Below are 14,366 nucleotides of genomic sequence, written 5' to 3' on the forward strand. Positions count from 1 at the left end.
CCTCTTCTTCATGTCTCTTCTACATCACCATGTGTCCCCTCTTCTTCATGTCTCTTCTACATCAACATGTGTCCCCTCTTCTTCATGTCTCTTCTACATCACCATGTGTCCCCTCTTCTTCATGTCTCTTCTACATCACCATGTGTCCCCTCTTCTTCATGTCTCTTCTACATCAACATGTGTCCCCTCTTCTTCATGTCTCTTCTACATCACCATGTGTCCCCTCTTCTTCATGTCTCTTCTACATCAACATGTGTCCCCTCTTCTTCATGTCTCTTCTACATCAACATGTGTCCCCTCTTCTTCATGTCTCCTCTACATCAACATGTGTCCTCTCTGTGGAAAGAGACTCTGAAAGTTTCAGGAAAAAAGATTCTCTCTCTTTTTGTCCTGATCCATTTATATAAAAACCTGTCTGAAAATGAGCTGATTGGCCACTTTATGACATCATAACGATTTTTCGACCTCACCTTATCACCTGAATCTTCTCCAAGAGCACCATTAGGCGCTTTCACACCAGAGTACTTTTCCCAGGAATAGTTCCGATAGTTCCTGGGATTTTGCGTTCACATCAAAAATATCTGGAACTAGAACTTTTTTTCGGGAACCTTTTCACCCCTTTTCGGTCCCTGCTAGAGAGGTGGTACTTTCTTGGGGAGGAACATTTTCCAATTTCTATTGGCTGGGCGAATTGCAAACCACGCCCCGTAAAACTCTGAAAAGTTTTGTGAAGCCGCCATTTTATTTGCTTGCAATAGGCGCATTCACACTGCGGTACTTTTCCCACAAAGGTTCATGTGAACTTAGTTCATGTGAACTCTTTAGTTCGCATGAACTAAGTACAGATCGCGTTCACACTGCAAAAAGTCCCTGGGGGAGGATTAGGCAAATGAAGCCGCTGACGTCACTTGTTCTTCTTCTGCTTTGGGTTTACTGGCAGGCCGCAAACCACTTCACGGCGTATACTGCCGCCCAAAGTCCCCGGCCGGAAGTCCCCGGAGTTGGGGACTGGCTTCAGTAGAAGCTGCTGGGACTCCCAGCAGCTTCTACTGAAGCCTTCCGAGTAAATCGCCAGAACGCCGACACCTCCTCATCTCCACCGCTCCCATGTTTTCTTTTGTGTTGCCATAAGTTAGTCTCTCTGCGTTTCTGCGCTGGGCTAATGCTAATGCTAATAATGCTAATGCAAGGATAATAAAATGGCGGCTTCACAAAACTTTTTGGGAGTTTTGCGGGGCGTGGTTTGCAATCCGCCCAGCCAATCAGAAATATAGCTCTTTTCTCACAAGAGAGCCGCACGAAAGTCCCTGCTCTCTAGCAGCTCTCTGCTCTCTAGCAGGGACTTTCGTGGGGGTAAAAAGGTTCACATGAACCAATTTTAGTACCGGCTCTTTTTGGTGTGAACGCGATAAAAGAGTTCACATGAACTAAGTTCACATGAACCTTTGTGGGAAAAGTACCGCAGTGTGAATGCGCCTATTAGCATTAGCATTGGCCCAGCGCACCAACGGAGAGAGACTAACTTATGGCAACACAAAAGAAAACATGGAAGCGGTGGAGTGATGAGGAGGTGTCAGCGCTTCTGGCGATTTACTCGGAAGGCTTCAGTAGAAGCTGCTGGGAAGACTCCCGGGGGCGTGGTGCCGTGCTAGTGATTTGTCAAAGTGGGGGTTGCGCTAGTGGATTGTCCACGGGGGAGCCTTGCTGCGGGGAAATTCTACAGATGGCCAGTTCGCCCCTGAAAAATGTCTATGCACGCGTTATTATTAATCATAATAAAAAATTATTACATTTTTTCAATTTTCAATTTTTATATTGTAATCATCTCGTGACCCCCACTTTGGGAACCCCTGTAATAGGGGACCTTTAAGAGTTGTAAAAAATACCCAAATCAAACAATACAAGATAAAACAGAAAAAGGGACAGTTATTTTAGTTCCTAAATAAAAGTGTTTTCAGAAGGACACAGACACACACTACAGGCCCACCATAGAGACAATCCCCACAGAGCCCTGCTGTGTTGTCGCTGTCAGACATCACATCCTTGACACAGTTCCCTGGCTGCAGCTGAACTGGGCCACTCCAAAGTTTCTTCCCACTCTGTCTCTGCAGATGGCATTGTTTTCAGACACAATTTTCATTGTATCTGGAGTAGGAGGGGATGGAAATCACCGCTGCAGTAGACGCCAAGCCGTTTTGTACTCAACGACCCTCATCGGCAGTTGAGAATCAGTCGCAGATCTTCATGCCCGCTCGCCCTGCCCTCCTCCTCGCTCCCCTTCTCCTCCCCCCGTCTCCTGGGAGGTAAAGCCTGGATTTCCCCGTTTCCACTCTCCCTAGCTCTTTAACAACTAACGCCTCGCTCTCACCCTCTCATTTAGCACCACTCCTCTCATTTCCTGTCCTCCTTGTTAAACCATTATGTCCCCTCCCTCTCCTATGCACCTACCTGCTCTGAACCTGCCCTTATTGTATTATATTTCAAATATTTAAAACAACAAATGCACCAACTCTATCTGCCAAATATCTCATTACCATCCTATTAAATATTCCCAACAGATAAATATCCTTTTTCTACCTCCAATCCCCCAAATAGAAAGTGGCGCTATGACTCGCTCTTTCCCTTCTCCTCTATCCCCTCGCCAACCACAAATCCATAAGATAAGTCCTCACCTTTATATTGTAATAAGCAGGTACGGCAGAGATATTTAAAGCATTTTCGGATGCAGTTTGGTATTCGCTGAGTCTTCCCTCTGGGCTGTCTGGACCTGTCTGATTGTTCGCTTTGATTACAGGGTCCTCCACTCAACCAAAGTATTAAAACGTCCTACTAAGTATGTGTGAGATACTGTACAGAGTTCTGAGAGTGTGTGTGTGTGTGGACTGTTTGTAGGCGTGTATATGCAGTATGCATATGGCTGTGAATGCAGGTGTGCACACTATCTCCATATAAAAGCCTTCCAAGAATCTGCACGGAGGACTTAACATCTGTCAGATTTATGGGGCTCTAAGGATTTCTAACTTTTGGCGAGCAGCTGCATGGCAAGGCAACAACGAGAAGCGCTACCAAATTACAAAGATGTTAAGCGTGGGTGTGTCACATTAACTACCTGCCGCCTCCTGACCTTTTATTTAATGTCTCTTCAGTGGATCTTTAGGGACTGTATTTTCCATTAAATAGACCTTACAGGCTTACACAGATTCATATACCACCTGAGGTGCTTTTAAGTGATAGTTACTGACCACCAGGCCTGTGTGAAGCCTTTTAAAACAGGTGCTTCAAAGAAGAAAAAGAGCTTTACCCCCTAAACGTCCTGCAGCTGATGCTTTGTCTCAATTTGCACTTTCCTTAATACACTGCCGTACAGTGGGAATACTTGCACAGTGTGTGTGATATTCAACCTGTGAGCATTGTCTAAAATCACACACGGCCACTTACCCTTGCAATTAGCTAGATATTAGCTAGCTAGCAACAATCTTTGCGGCTAAATTAAGCTTAGAACATTTACGGTGGCTTATTTATTTAACACCAGCATAGATGTATGTTACTTAAAGGTGTGGTAGGTAAGTTTCAGAAACCGGCTCGAGATACACTTTTTGTTATATTCCATGGAATGCTCTTAACATCCCGATAGCAATGAATATCTTAAGTGCTTTGACAAAAAATCCATTAAAAAATGTCATCTGTGGAAGCCGTAGTACTGTAAAAAGCACGACTGCCGCCCTGTCTGTCAGCCTTCCATCTCGTGCACGCACAAATGTATCTCGTGCCGTCATTGGGCGTGCATTGCAGCAGTACTTCAATGACTCGCCAGCAACAGGCGGCCACTTTCACCAGTCTGCTGACGTCATGTGCGCGTTCATGTGTGTTGGAGGAGGTGCTCTGTAAGGAAGTCTGAAGGAAGGGGCGGATTCTTTTCGGCTGTGTACTTTCAAATTTTAGTGCACTCGAGCCGGTTTCTGAAACTTAGGTAGGTAATTTTGGAGAAACCAGCTCGAGCGCGCTAGAATTTGAAAATACACAGCCGGAAAAAATCTGCCACTTCCTCACAGAGCCCCTCCTCCAACACACACGAACGCGCACATGACCAATGAGGGCACGAGATCAGTTAGTGCACAGATGGAAGGCTGACAGGCAGGTAGGCCATCCAGTTACTTTAGCCGGGCCGGCTCAGATGATTGGTCGTGCTTTTTACAGTATATATTTTTGTATATTGCTGTGTTTACCAGTAGTGTAAATTCCGCTACGTAGCCAAGATAGCTTTCGTTGAGAAGTGTCCAGCGTTGCTCACTTTACTTTCAGTGGCTTTAAGTAACTCCATAACCTCCAAACCTACAAGTCCCATTTCCTGTATCCAAACAGATGTCGAAACACTTTATACACTTGGCATACTAATGCCGTTTACACACATCAAAACTTCCTTTTAAGGGTCTATTTCCTTTGTCAAAATAGACATTTGAATTTGAATATCCATTTCCCATTTTTGTTCTAAGGTTATGACAGTTAGATCAACAATTTCACATGTGTGATTTTATAAACTCCGGAAAACAATGTCATGTCCTTTGTTTCAGGATGTTCACGTAACAGACAGATTTAGAAACTTTAACACATCACCAAAAGGGTCAATAAGGAGAATCCTAAATCAGAAAAGGAAACGAGTATTATTCTCTTAAATAATACATGTTAAAAGGTCATTTTGAGCAATTAATAAGGATTAACAACGAAAGTCTCTCACACAGCATACAAACAGGGGCCCTGGTCTCTGAGAGGAATACCAGATGACGGACCGTGACACATTCAGATCAACGTCATCAGGAAACAAGCTTGTAAACAGGAACGCCTGGGAGGAGTCTCAGCCACTTTGCAGAAAGCGACGTAGAGAAACAAAGTTCACGGAGCAATTTTTAGATTGACTGTTACAAATACACCTGTAATCCTGTCCCTCCCTTTCTATTGCTGTCCCCCTTTACTCCCTCACTGATTCTCACCTTCTCCTTCTACCTCCCTTGTGAAGGCCAAAACAGACAGGTAAAGCAACTAAGCTGTATAAAATGGCCATACAAATGTTAAGCACCTGAACTTTTGAAAGAACATCCATAACATTCATCTGGTTGTAACTTGTACTTATATATATCAATATTCCAATTACTTGTATTTAGACTATTCTGCACAATTTCTATTATATTCTATTTAATTGTATTTACTTGCACTATTATCTGTTTTATTGTTTTGCACAGTTGGAGGAGCCTGACCTAAGATTTTCATTGTCGTAACTACACTACACAATAACAGCCTTGAATACACAATACATCATGTTTCTTTTATATCTCTCTTTTTCTTTTTACCGCTAACCCTAACCCTAACCCTAAAATAAACCTAAATACTCCCACCAAAATACAGTACTATTATAAGTATATAAGTTGAAAAGTATAACACATGTAATACATTCGTAATGTTCAATGCATTTCAGGTTCTATTTTTTCTGCATATATATTTTTTATTTCCCGGTATATATGTTTTAAAAGACGGTGGGACATGCTATAGCAACTCTCAATTCTAACTCCAGCATGCTAACAAAGACATGGTTAATGTCAGTGGCGAACCGTGTCTATCACAACTGGACCTTCTGTAGACTAGAGTCGACACACACCCCCCGCCGCCGCCCCCCGTCCGCGGCATTATAATGTCCGTCTTTTCAATGAATTGTCGTCTTGAAAAGGGTACTCACAACAATTCCGCAACAACTTCATCTTCACCTGTTGCACTTGTCATTTCAACGTTAAAAACAATAAAATGGCATGAATTGCTTCGTCGCACTCATCTAGATCCTCTGTCTCGAGCCAGTTAACTAGCGGGCCTTCTAGAATACCCTGGAACCGAGGGGAACTCTGAAAGAACATGCCCATTGGCTACAAATCAATATATGATTGGTTGATCAAACTGTCAGTCCAAACGTACGCTCTCATTCAGTGCAAAGGCCAGGGCATTCGATCAAGGATGTAGAATACCTTGTTGAAGGATATTCTACCCGGAGACCCAGAACAAGATCTGATTGGTTGCTTTCTTTTCTAACACAAAACCACTGAAATGCGAGAAGGACAAATCAACGTAACACTGTAATATTACAGATCAACAACACAGATACGATTCTCATTTATTCATTTTAAATACATTTTATTTATATAATTAAATCGATTTTTTGTTTGTTTTATCTGAGTGTTCCAGGGTATTCTCTGAATACCTTGAAGGCCCTGACGGTTCGCCACTGGTTAATGTTGGTTTAAAATGTTTACAGTTGCTAATCAGCACTTAAAAATAATCCAGATAATTTATGTCTGTACCAAAATGAAGGGGAATCTTTCCAATAGTTGTTGAGAATGATACACGTATTCCTTAATGCCTTATTTTCATATAAGATGTCAGCTTACTTTCTATGTAATAATAATAATAATAATAATAATAATGCATTACATTTTTTATTAGAGCGCTTTTACAGGTGCTCAAAGCGTTTTACAAGTACACATTACACATATTAGACATGTAAGAGTCATTACTGGAGCAAATGCGGGTAAAGTGTCTTGCCCAAGGACACAACGGCCTGACGCAGTGGCGGCCGAGGCGGGATTCGAACTGGAGTAATAGGCATTTGTTACCATTATTAACCTTTTCCCCTCTACTATCTCTGGTGATGCATTTGTAACGTAATTTTTCAGATCACCATATTTGTTATCTTTGACCCCAAATATGAAATTCTAGTCAATTGGTTGGCTCAGTGTTGATATATATGGCTTTACTTTATTACTTTGTTCAGTAAGTATATGTACAGTATACTTACTTTTTTACAATACTGCCACTAATTATTTTTACCATGGATGTTTACATATTGTTCTTTTATTAACGTGAGCTTAGTCTACTAACTTTATTTTTGCCTTTATATCTGCTCTGTCCCTTTGCTGTAAGTTTCCCTGCTGTGGGACTAATAAGGTTTCTGATTTTGATTGACAGGTTGGCGTGTTCAGTGTGTGTGTGTGTGTGTGTGTGTGTGTGTGTGTGTGTGTGTGTGGTGTGTGTGTGTGTGTGTGTGTGTGTGTGTGTGCGTGTGTGTGTGCGTGTGTGCATGTGTAGAATCAGAATCATGCATACTTGAATGACAGCTTTTGAATTAACTTTAGTACACTGGAGAGTTTGTTTAGGACAAATATTAAACCCAGAATAAGTCACTTAGAGGACAGAGCTAATTCAGTAGTACCCTGTGTATTATTACACAGATATTTACAGTACAGTAGGCCTACGTGGTATTCATTAGAGCAGTTTGAGTACAGTAGAGAGCAGGGAAGTCCCCTGTGAGGTGGGACAGGGAGGGGAGGAATGCTGCTGGATACAGCCTCCTGCAGCTGAACAAAACCAGGCATTCCTCATGGAGGTGTTTATCCTCTGCAGCGCGGTGTGGTCCATCCTCTCTGGTTCTGTGAGAGTCTCCATAATGTCACCGTCAGCAGGACGCTCATCCAACAGAAGTAAAACTCAATTTAGAAAATAAATGTTGACATAAACCCAATTTTGGCAAAGCTTGAAGACACATAAAGAATGAGTTGAGGGGATTATGAGTCCATAAAACTGCCATTGGAGAAATAACTCAGATATACATTTACTTTCTATTGTTCTCTATCCCCGAATGCACGGTGGAGATCACTCAGGTGTAATGCACACAAATATAATCAGACTCTTTTCCCACAATATGCTTTTCCGTTTCTATTTTGACGACACTATTGCTGGACATAAAACACACACGATTTTCACACACACATGTAAATCATATGTACACATGACCAAATATGAATATATGTTCATTTTAAATAATTTCTTATTTTATCATTTGATTTGATCCTTCATTTTATGAATCTGTGTGAATCTGTGCTGTTCTGTTTTTCAATCTTACCCTGTTGCTGTCAAACTACTGAATCTCCCCACGGGGATTAATAAAGGTCCATCTTATCTTATCTTACATGACATACTTTGGCTATTTTCTTTGATCAATCCATCCAGAAAACATGTCCGACAAATGCTAATATTTTGGCTGCGTTTCGACCCTAACTTAGAAGGCAGTGCTGTCTCCACATTGAAACAGCACGAGTCCAAATGCTTGTGTATGAAAGAATGATTTGCAGAAGTTTAGGATCCCTTTACACATTACAAATGTATGTTTACTGCACCACTTAGAACAGGCTGGTACAGTTATGTGGGGTCAAGTGTGACCTTGTGTGCTCTGAAAGTACAACTGGCATAGGACACAGCCTGAAGGAGTTCATATCAGGCTGTAACTAATGGCACATTTCCACTGCAGCGGGGTAGCCCCGTTTAAGCGTCCCTAAGCGTCCTCGCTCAGGCCTCGGGCTGCCTCGCTGGCCGTCCGAGGCCGTGGCGCATTTCCATTACAGTTTAGGACCTGGGGTAGCAACGCAGTGTAGGCGGGGCGATCGGCTTTGTTGTTCCGTCGAGCTCCCGCTGGATTTTATCATCCCCAATGAGATGTAGGAACGTCGTCACCTCCTCGGTCGACCACGGTGCTTTTCTTTGACATTGCCATTTTTGTAGCTCCTCCGTTTACAAAAATGCTGTGTATAAAAATGCTGCAAGCTTGCTTCTAGATATATATGCGACGCTAGGGATGATCTCGCGCACGATCTTGTGTCGATTATCTCTGACCAATCAGCAGTCGAGAGTGTTGACGTCACTAGTTCAGCCCTGGCCTGATAGAACCACGATTTTATGGGGCCGGAAAAGAGGGGAAAAGTACCCGCTAGCCGGGGCTACGCTATATGGAAAGGCCACCAAAAACTCGCCTGGCCGCTTGAGGACGCTTAAGGACGCTTAAACGGGGCTTCCCGCCATTAGCCTCTGTTGCAACAGCAGGGCTACAAACATCAGAGCTGTGCTTTTGGCTCGCGTCCTGAGAGAGACTGACTGATTCGGTGTGCTCTCCTCTCGCGCTGTGTTCACATTACATGCAAAAACAATTATTTTGTTTTGCTTTATGCACGCAAGTTCAACCATGGGATCAATTGCGTAACTTTGCGCAATTAATCTGGTTAACTACAGTGGTTTGATCCCAAAGAAAATGTGGGGTTTTGTTGCTTGAAATAGATCAAAATGTTGCCAAAATAACGACATAATGATGCAGATTTGTAAAAAGTATAAATATCATGCTTTGTCGGGTCTGGCAGAAAGACAACAAGCAAACCACTTTTAAAATGCTTGGAAGTCGGTATCAGTCAAGGCAATGCTATCATCTTAGTTGCTCCTTCAACACTCAAAATAACGTTAGCTAAATGTGGCCTGAAACCAGGAAAAACATAGCATTTTTACATAGATATTTACATACTGTGTTGAAATGTTGAAAACTCACCAAAGATGTAAGATGCCAATTATTGATACCCAGAACAAGTATCCAGATTCAACAACAGAAGGTCATCAGAAGAATCTGGACGCTAATAGGGACAGAGTTATCGAATATTGTTAATTTCTTCACGTCATTTTCAACATGATGCTGTTTATGTCTGTGGCACCAGGCAGACATGGGCTTTTTTATCAATCACATGTTCTGCTTTTTTTTCTGGTTTCCCATCTATTCTGCCACTTTGCATATATACGGGTTTCTCTCTCTCTCTCTCGTCTTTCCTAAACCGTCCTCTCTCTCCATCTTTGTCTCAGTAGAGTGCATTCCAACAATTCCTCTCTGTCAGTCTCTCTCATTCAGACCCATTCGTTAGATGCTGTTGACAGATCCCTGCTGAGCTGCTCAACTCAGTCAAACTCATCATGGGTCAAACACTATAAAAGTCCAACATCCAAGCAGCATTCATACGGTTTCACTGACCGTACAGATTGAGAATTAAGTCTCTGTTGTGCTTAAGCTGAATAATAATAAATCAGTAGTTCCTTGCACCTGAATCTACCCCATGTTTTGGTCTTTTGATGTGATTCAGCCACATTCCTCTTGGGAAACCTGAGATCCGAGGTGAGCGGTCATACTCTGGACTCGAGGGGCCGACTAATGACTTCCCATTAGTCCGTTTGGTCTACATGATCCTCTATTATCTCCGAGACACGCGCTGGAGAGAGTCTATCCGCACGACTAATCGAGGGTCACTTGCCTCCGCTCTTAAACTCTGATGCCTGTGACGGCAGCCCAACTCATGTGCACCCACCCATGGTCCTTTTTCTACATCACAAATACATTACATTCATGTTTTTCACGTCCGTGGTGGAGAGGACCCAACTATGCGATCGCTGCGTCAAATTAACCACTGGAGTGTTTCAGCCAACGATGGAAAAACCGCACGCAGTGAAATGGCATCTTTGTCCGATAGGAGATTAGTTAAGGGTGCTGTGACCTTCTCCGGATCTTCTGAAAGGCTCTTAAATATTTGAAGGAGTGCTGTCATTTCTCACTCAATTGTTACGCATAGAGGGCCCTCTGTCCTCCGTTCAGGGTGAAATTGGACAGTGAGCGTGTGTGTGAGCCAATATTTGAGGGGGGTGTGATCTGTTCCACACAACTGCGCTTTAACGTGTTTGAATGCTCTTCATTAGCAGTTTCATTCAGCCTTTCATTGTGCATTTGTGTTTTAGGTAGTTGTGTACTGCACATACATGATTGGTTTTCAGTGATACACGTGTCGGTTTGTACACAGAGCATTTTATGGATGTTTCTTGTCAGGTTGTCCACTCGTAGAAATAATAATGGATGGATTTCTCTCTATGGGATTGTGCTGAAATGTAACAGTCACAGGTGTGTGTGTGTGTGTGTGTGTGTGTGTGTGTGTGTGTGTGTGTGTGTGTGTGTGTGTGTGTGTGTGTGTGTGTGTGTGTGTGTGTGTATGAGTGTGCTTATGGGATTGAAAGTCAGCTGTGTGTAAAACCAATGCAGGACACGCTGGGAAAATCCCTACCTCTAGTCATGAACCTGCTCCCCCTCCTCCTCCTCATCCTCCTCTTCCTTCTCCTCCTCCTTTTCCCTTTCTCATTATAACCCAAACTCACTCATGTTTTAGGAGCCACAATCTGAGCATAATGTAAAATATGTTTTGACATGTACAGGGCGGTAACACTGGCAACATGGATAGGAAATGAGAGGAAGATAATAATCAAAAGTTAAAGAGATGATTTTAGATTTTGGGTGTTCTGTGCAGTGGGGTTATATGAGGCACTTATCCATCGTCAGTGTGTTACCAACAGTCAGTATTAGTCGGCACACCCCCATTTTGTCACCGCATGGAAAAAGGCCTACCTAAAAAATCCATATAGGTGTAAATGTGTGCTATATTTTGAATATTTTCACCACTTTACCTTGCCGTCATATAGCCCTTTACAACTGTGAACTGAAGCCATATGCTCTTTTTAAAGCACCCTGAACAAATTGAGTTCAACTTTCCAGAGAACAGAAGTTGGCCAAGTTAGTACATTTATGTCACTGTGTGATTTGGGTTATTTCGAATTCACCAAAGTAACACACGAACACAGACGTCACTAACCGATATACCGAGACGGCAGTTAATTATCAACGTGTCTTCTGCCATATAAAGTTACTGTTTTTGTCAACAGGCCTACTTAAAAAAACAATGTACGTTTATGTTGCTGTGGGACTTTGTTTTCCTCAGATTCATGAAAGAGGACCACGGGTCAACTAACAATCTACCGAGACAGAAGCAACTCTTGTGTTCATCGGGGTAACATTTAAGTTTTTGTGAATGGGGTCTGGTGGCCTTGAAGAGAGCATAGATGTGTTTTCAGTTGCCTGTTGGAAAGGGCTGTCCGACAGCAAGGCAAAGCTGTACAAATATTCAAAATATGGCGAAAACTTTAACTGAAATTGATGTTTTTATTTGAACTTTTTTCCATGTGACTAACATACATTTGGTTGAGGCCTCTTCCAAAGCACTATAATATTTCATGTCCCAACTCCTGTCTGTTTCTACAAACTGGGTGTGAGCCTACAGCCACCTAGTGCAAGTAATACACTGACTATATATACAGTATAAGTACCTCATACAAACCCACTCAAACCATACTATCTCTTTGAATTCAGCCCTATTATTAGTGATGTGAGTCAAGCTTATGCCTAGACCACCCTGAGTATAAAAAGTCCATTAGTAAGAGAAATTCAAGTTTTCAAACTATTTTGACTTCAAAAACGTGGAGTTATCTTTGGCAACACAAGCTAATTTATACATCTTTATACACAATAAGTTAACTGGTACCACTTTACAATAAGACTACCCTTATAAAGGATTCATAATTAGGTTATGAATTAGGTTGTAAACACTTTATTAATCATTAAGAACCCTTTATAAACCAGTTCTAACATAGTTTTCATACATCAGCACAGGCTCACTATTTGGCAGGATGACTAAGCCTTATATTGGCTACTTAGCGAGAATCAACTCAGTGAACAACAGATACCAAGGATGCTGGCTGATGAAGGAGACGAAGAAGCCAATATAAGACTTAGCAGTACAGATATATGTGGGCTCACTATTTGGCAAGCCACCGGTCACAGTTGCCCTGTTTATCTCATGTCTTATAAAAGCTTATTAATGATTTATAAAGTGTTCACAACCTAATTAATAAATGAATTACAAACTATTCGTAAACCCTAGTCTTATTGTAAAGTGGTACCAGTTCACTTAACCACTGTTTCCTTTGTGCTGTGTTGCATTGGTATCCCAAGTCACAATTGCCTGTGGCCTTGGCCAAACGTGCGAATATGAAACAGAGTGTAAATATAGCTCCGTAGCTCATGCTGTTTCCTCCATTGACTCTTGTTAGAAAAACAATGGCATCCTATTATTCACCGGGCCATGATTGAACTGGAAGAAACTAGACTTTACTAACTGTCGGGACATTGTTCAATGCTGCAGTACAGCGGTGTTTGAGAAAAGCTGTGAGGATCTGTGTTTAAACGCTTTAGACAGAAACAATGTAAGGATTCTTTGAGCAGTGTTGTTCTTTCTTGCACTTTCAAATGTGTTTTTTTCCCATGATAAAAGCTTTCTTGCTCTTTTCTCCCCGTCACGTATCATTATGAGTCCTCGAGGTCGCCGTGCTGATATACTATTTTTGGGGCCCGTCAGGCATTGTTTATAAATGTTCCCTAAACTGACGGCAAAAGGTCAGGACTCTGAGAATAACTCCTGTGATATTTAGAAACACCTTTTGTTTCCTGATAGCCCGGCTAGCCGTGATGCTGAGGTAACAAGAGGAGTCAGTTGGCATGGCAACTATCCCCGTGACCTCTCCAGCAATACTCGCTGCGTAAAGGTCTGTTATACAATGCGGTGATTTAAGGGTCATTCATTCGTGTTGCTTAAGGCATCTTTTGTTTTACAAATCCCTGGATGCAAGTTGATCATGCATTTTTTACTCTTAACTGAGAAATAGGGCAACGTATATCATATTCTATTTACGTGTATATAGACTTCTTGCATTATTTTTTATTTGTATTTTATTATATAACTATGTTGCATTGTTGGAGGAGTTCGGTTCATAAGAATTTAATTGTCATTTCTACACTGTAGCTTATGTGCATTAAAACCATTGAATCTTGAACATGATAAGTTTTTAAAATGTAATTATTGGTATCACTATTAGAGATAGTTGTTTGAAGTTAACAATCGTCACAGGGTTGTTGTTATTGTTAATGACTTTCCCATTAAACCAGAATTTGTCCATATGAGGCTTATACACTTTAAAATAACTCATAAACAAGAGGATGTTATTTTGACTGCTGATAGCAACTCAAATGTTGGCAGAGCCTTGATCGATGCTGAACCATGATACTATTTACAAATCTGTGTCATTAGGATGTTATTTTGGCAGCATTTTGTTTTATTTAAAGCATAAAACCACTGCAGCTTTTGTTTATATCGGGTTTATAACGCTGTAGTGAACCAACCATCTGTGCATTCCATTACATGGTAAAGCGCTGCATTCAAAATCAAACAATTAAATGTGAATGTGGTTGTTAAGTACAGTAGTTGGCATGCAGAAAAATAACTTTGAGTGCTATATTATCACATGTTAAACTATATTATTAGATGCTTAATACAGGTGCATGGGTAAGTAGCATTTTAGTTGTAGTGTGTCAAATTGCAGCAATCTAAGCACTGTTGCATTGAAGAAATCATGTATATATAAAATCTTAACCTGGAACTAAGGACTATGAAATTAATATAGTTGAGTAGACAAAGATAAAGTATAATGAATTAAAACAATCAAGTACCTAATGTACCCCGCATTACTATACAACCACTGCATACATACTAACACTATGTTGATATATTTAAATATAATAATAATACTATCAT

This window comes from Gymnodraco acuticeps, unplaced genomic scaffold (genome assembly GCF_902827175.1).
Source record: "Gymnodraco acuticeps unplaced genomic scaffold, fGymAcu1.1, whole genome shotgun sequence".
Lineage (NCBI taxonomy): Eukaryota > Metazoa > Chordata > Actinopteri > Perciformes > Bathydraconidae > Gymnodraco > Gymnodraco acuticeps.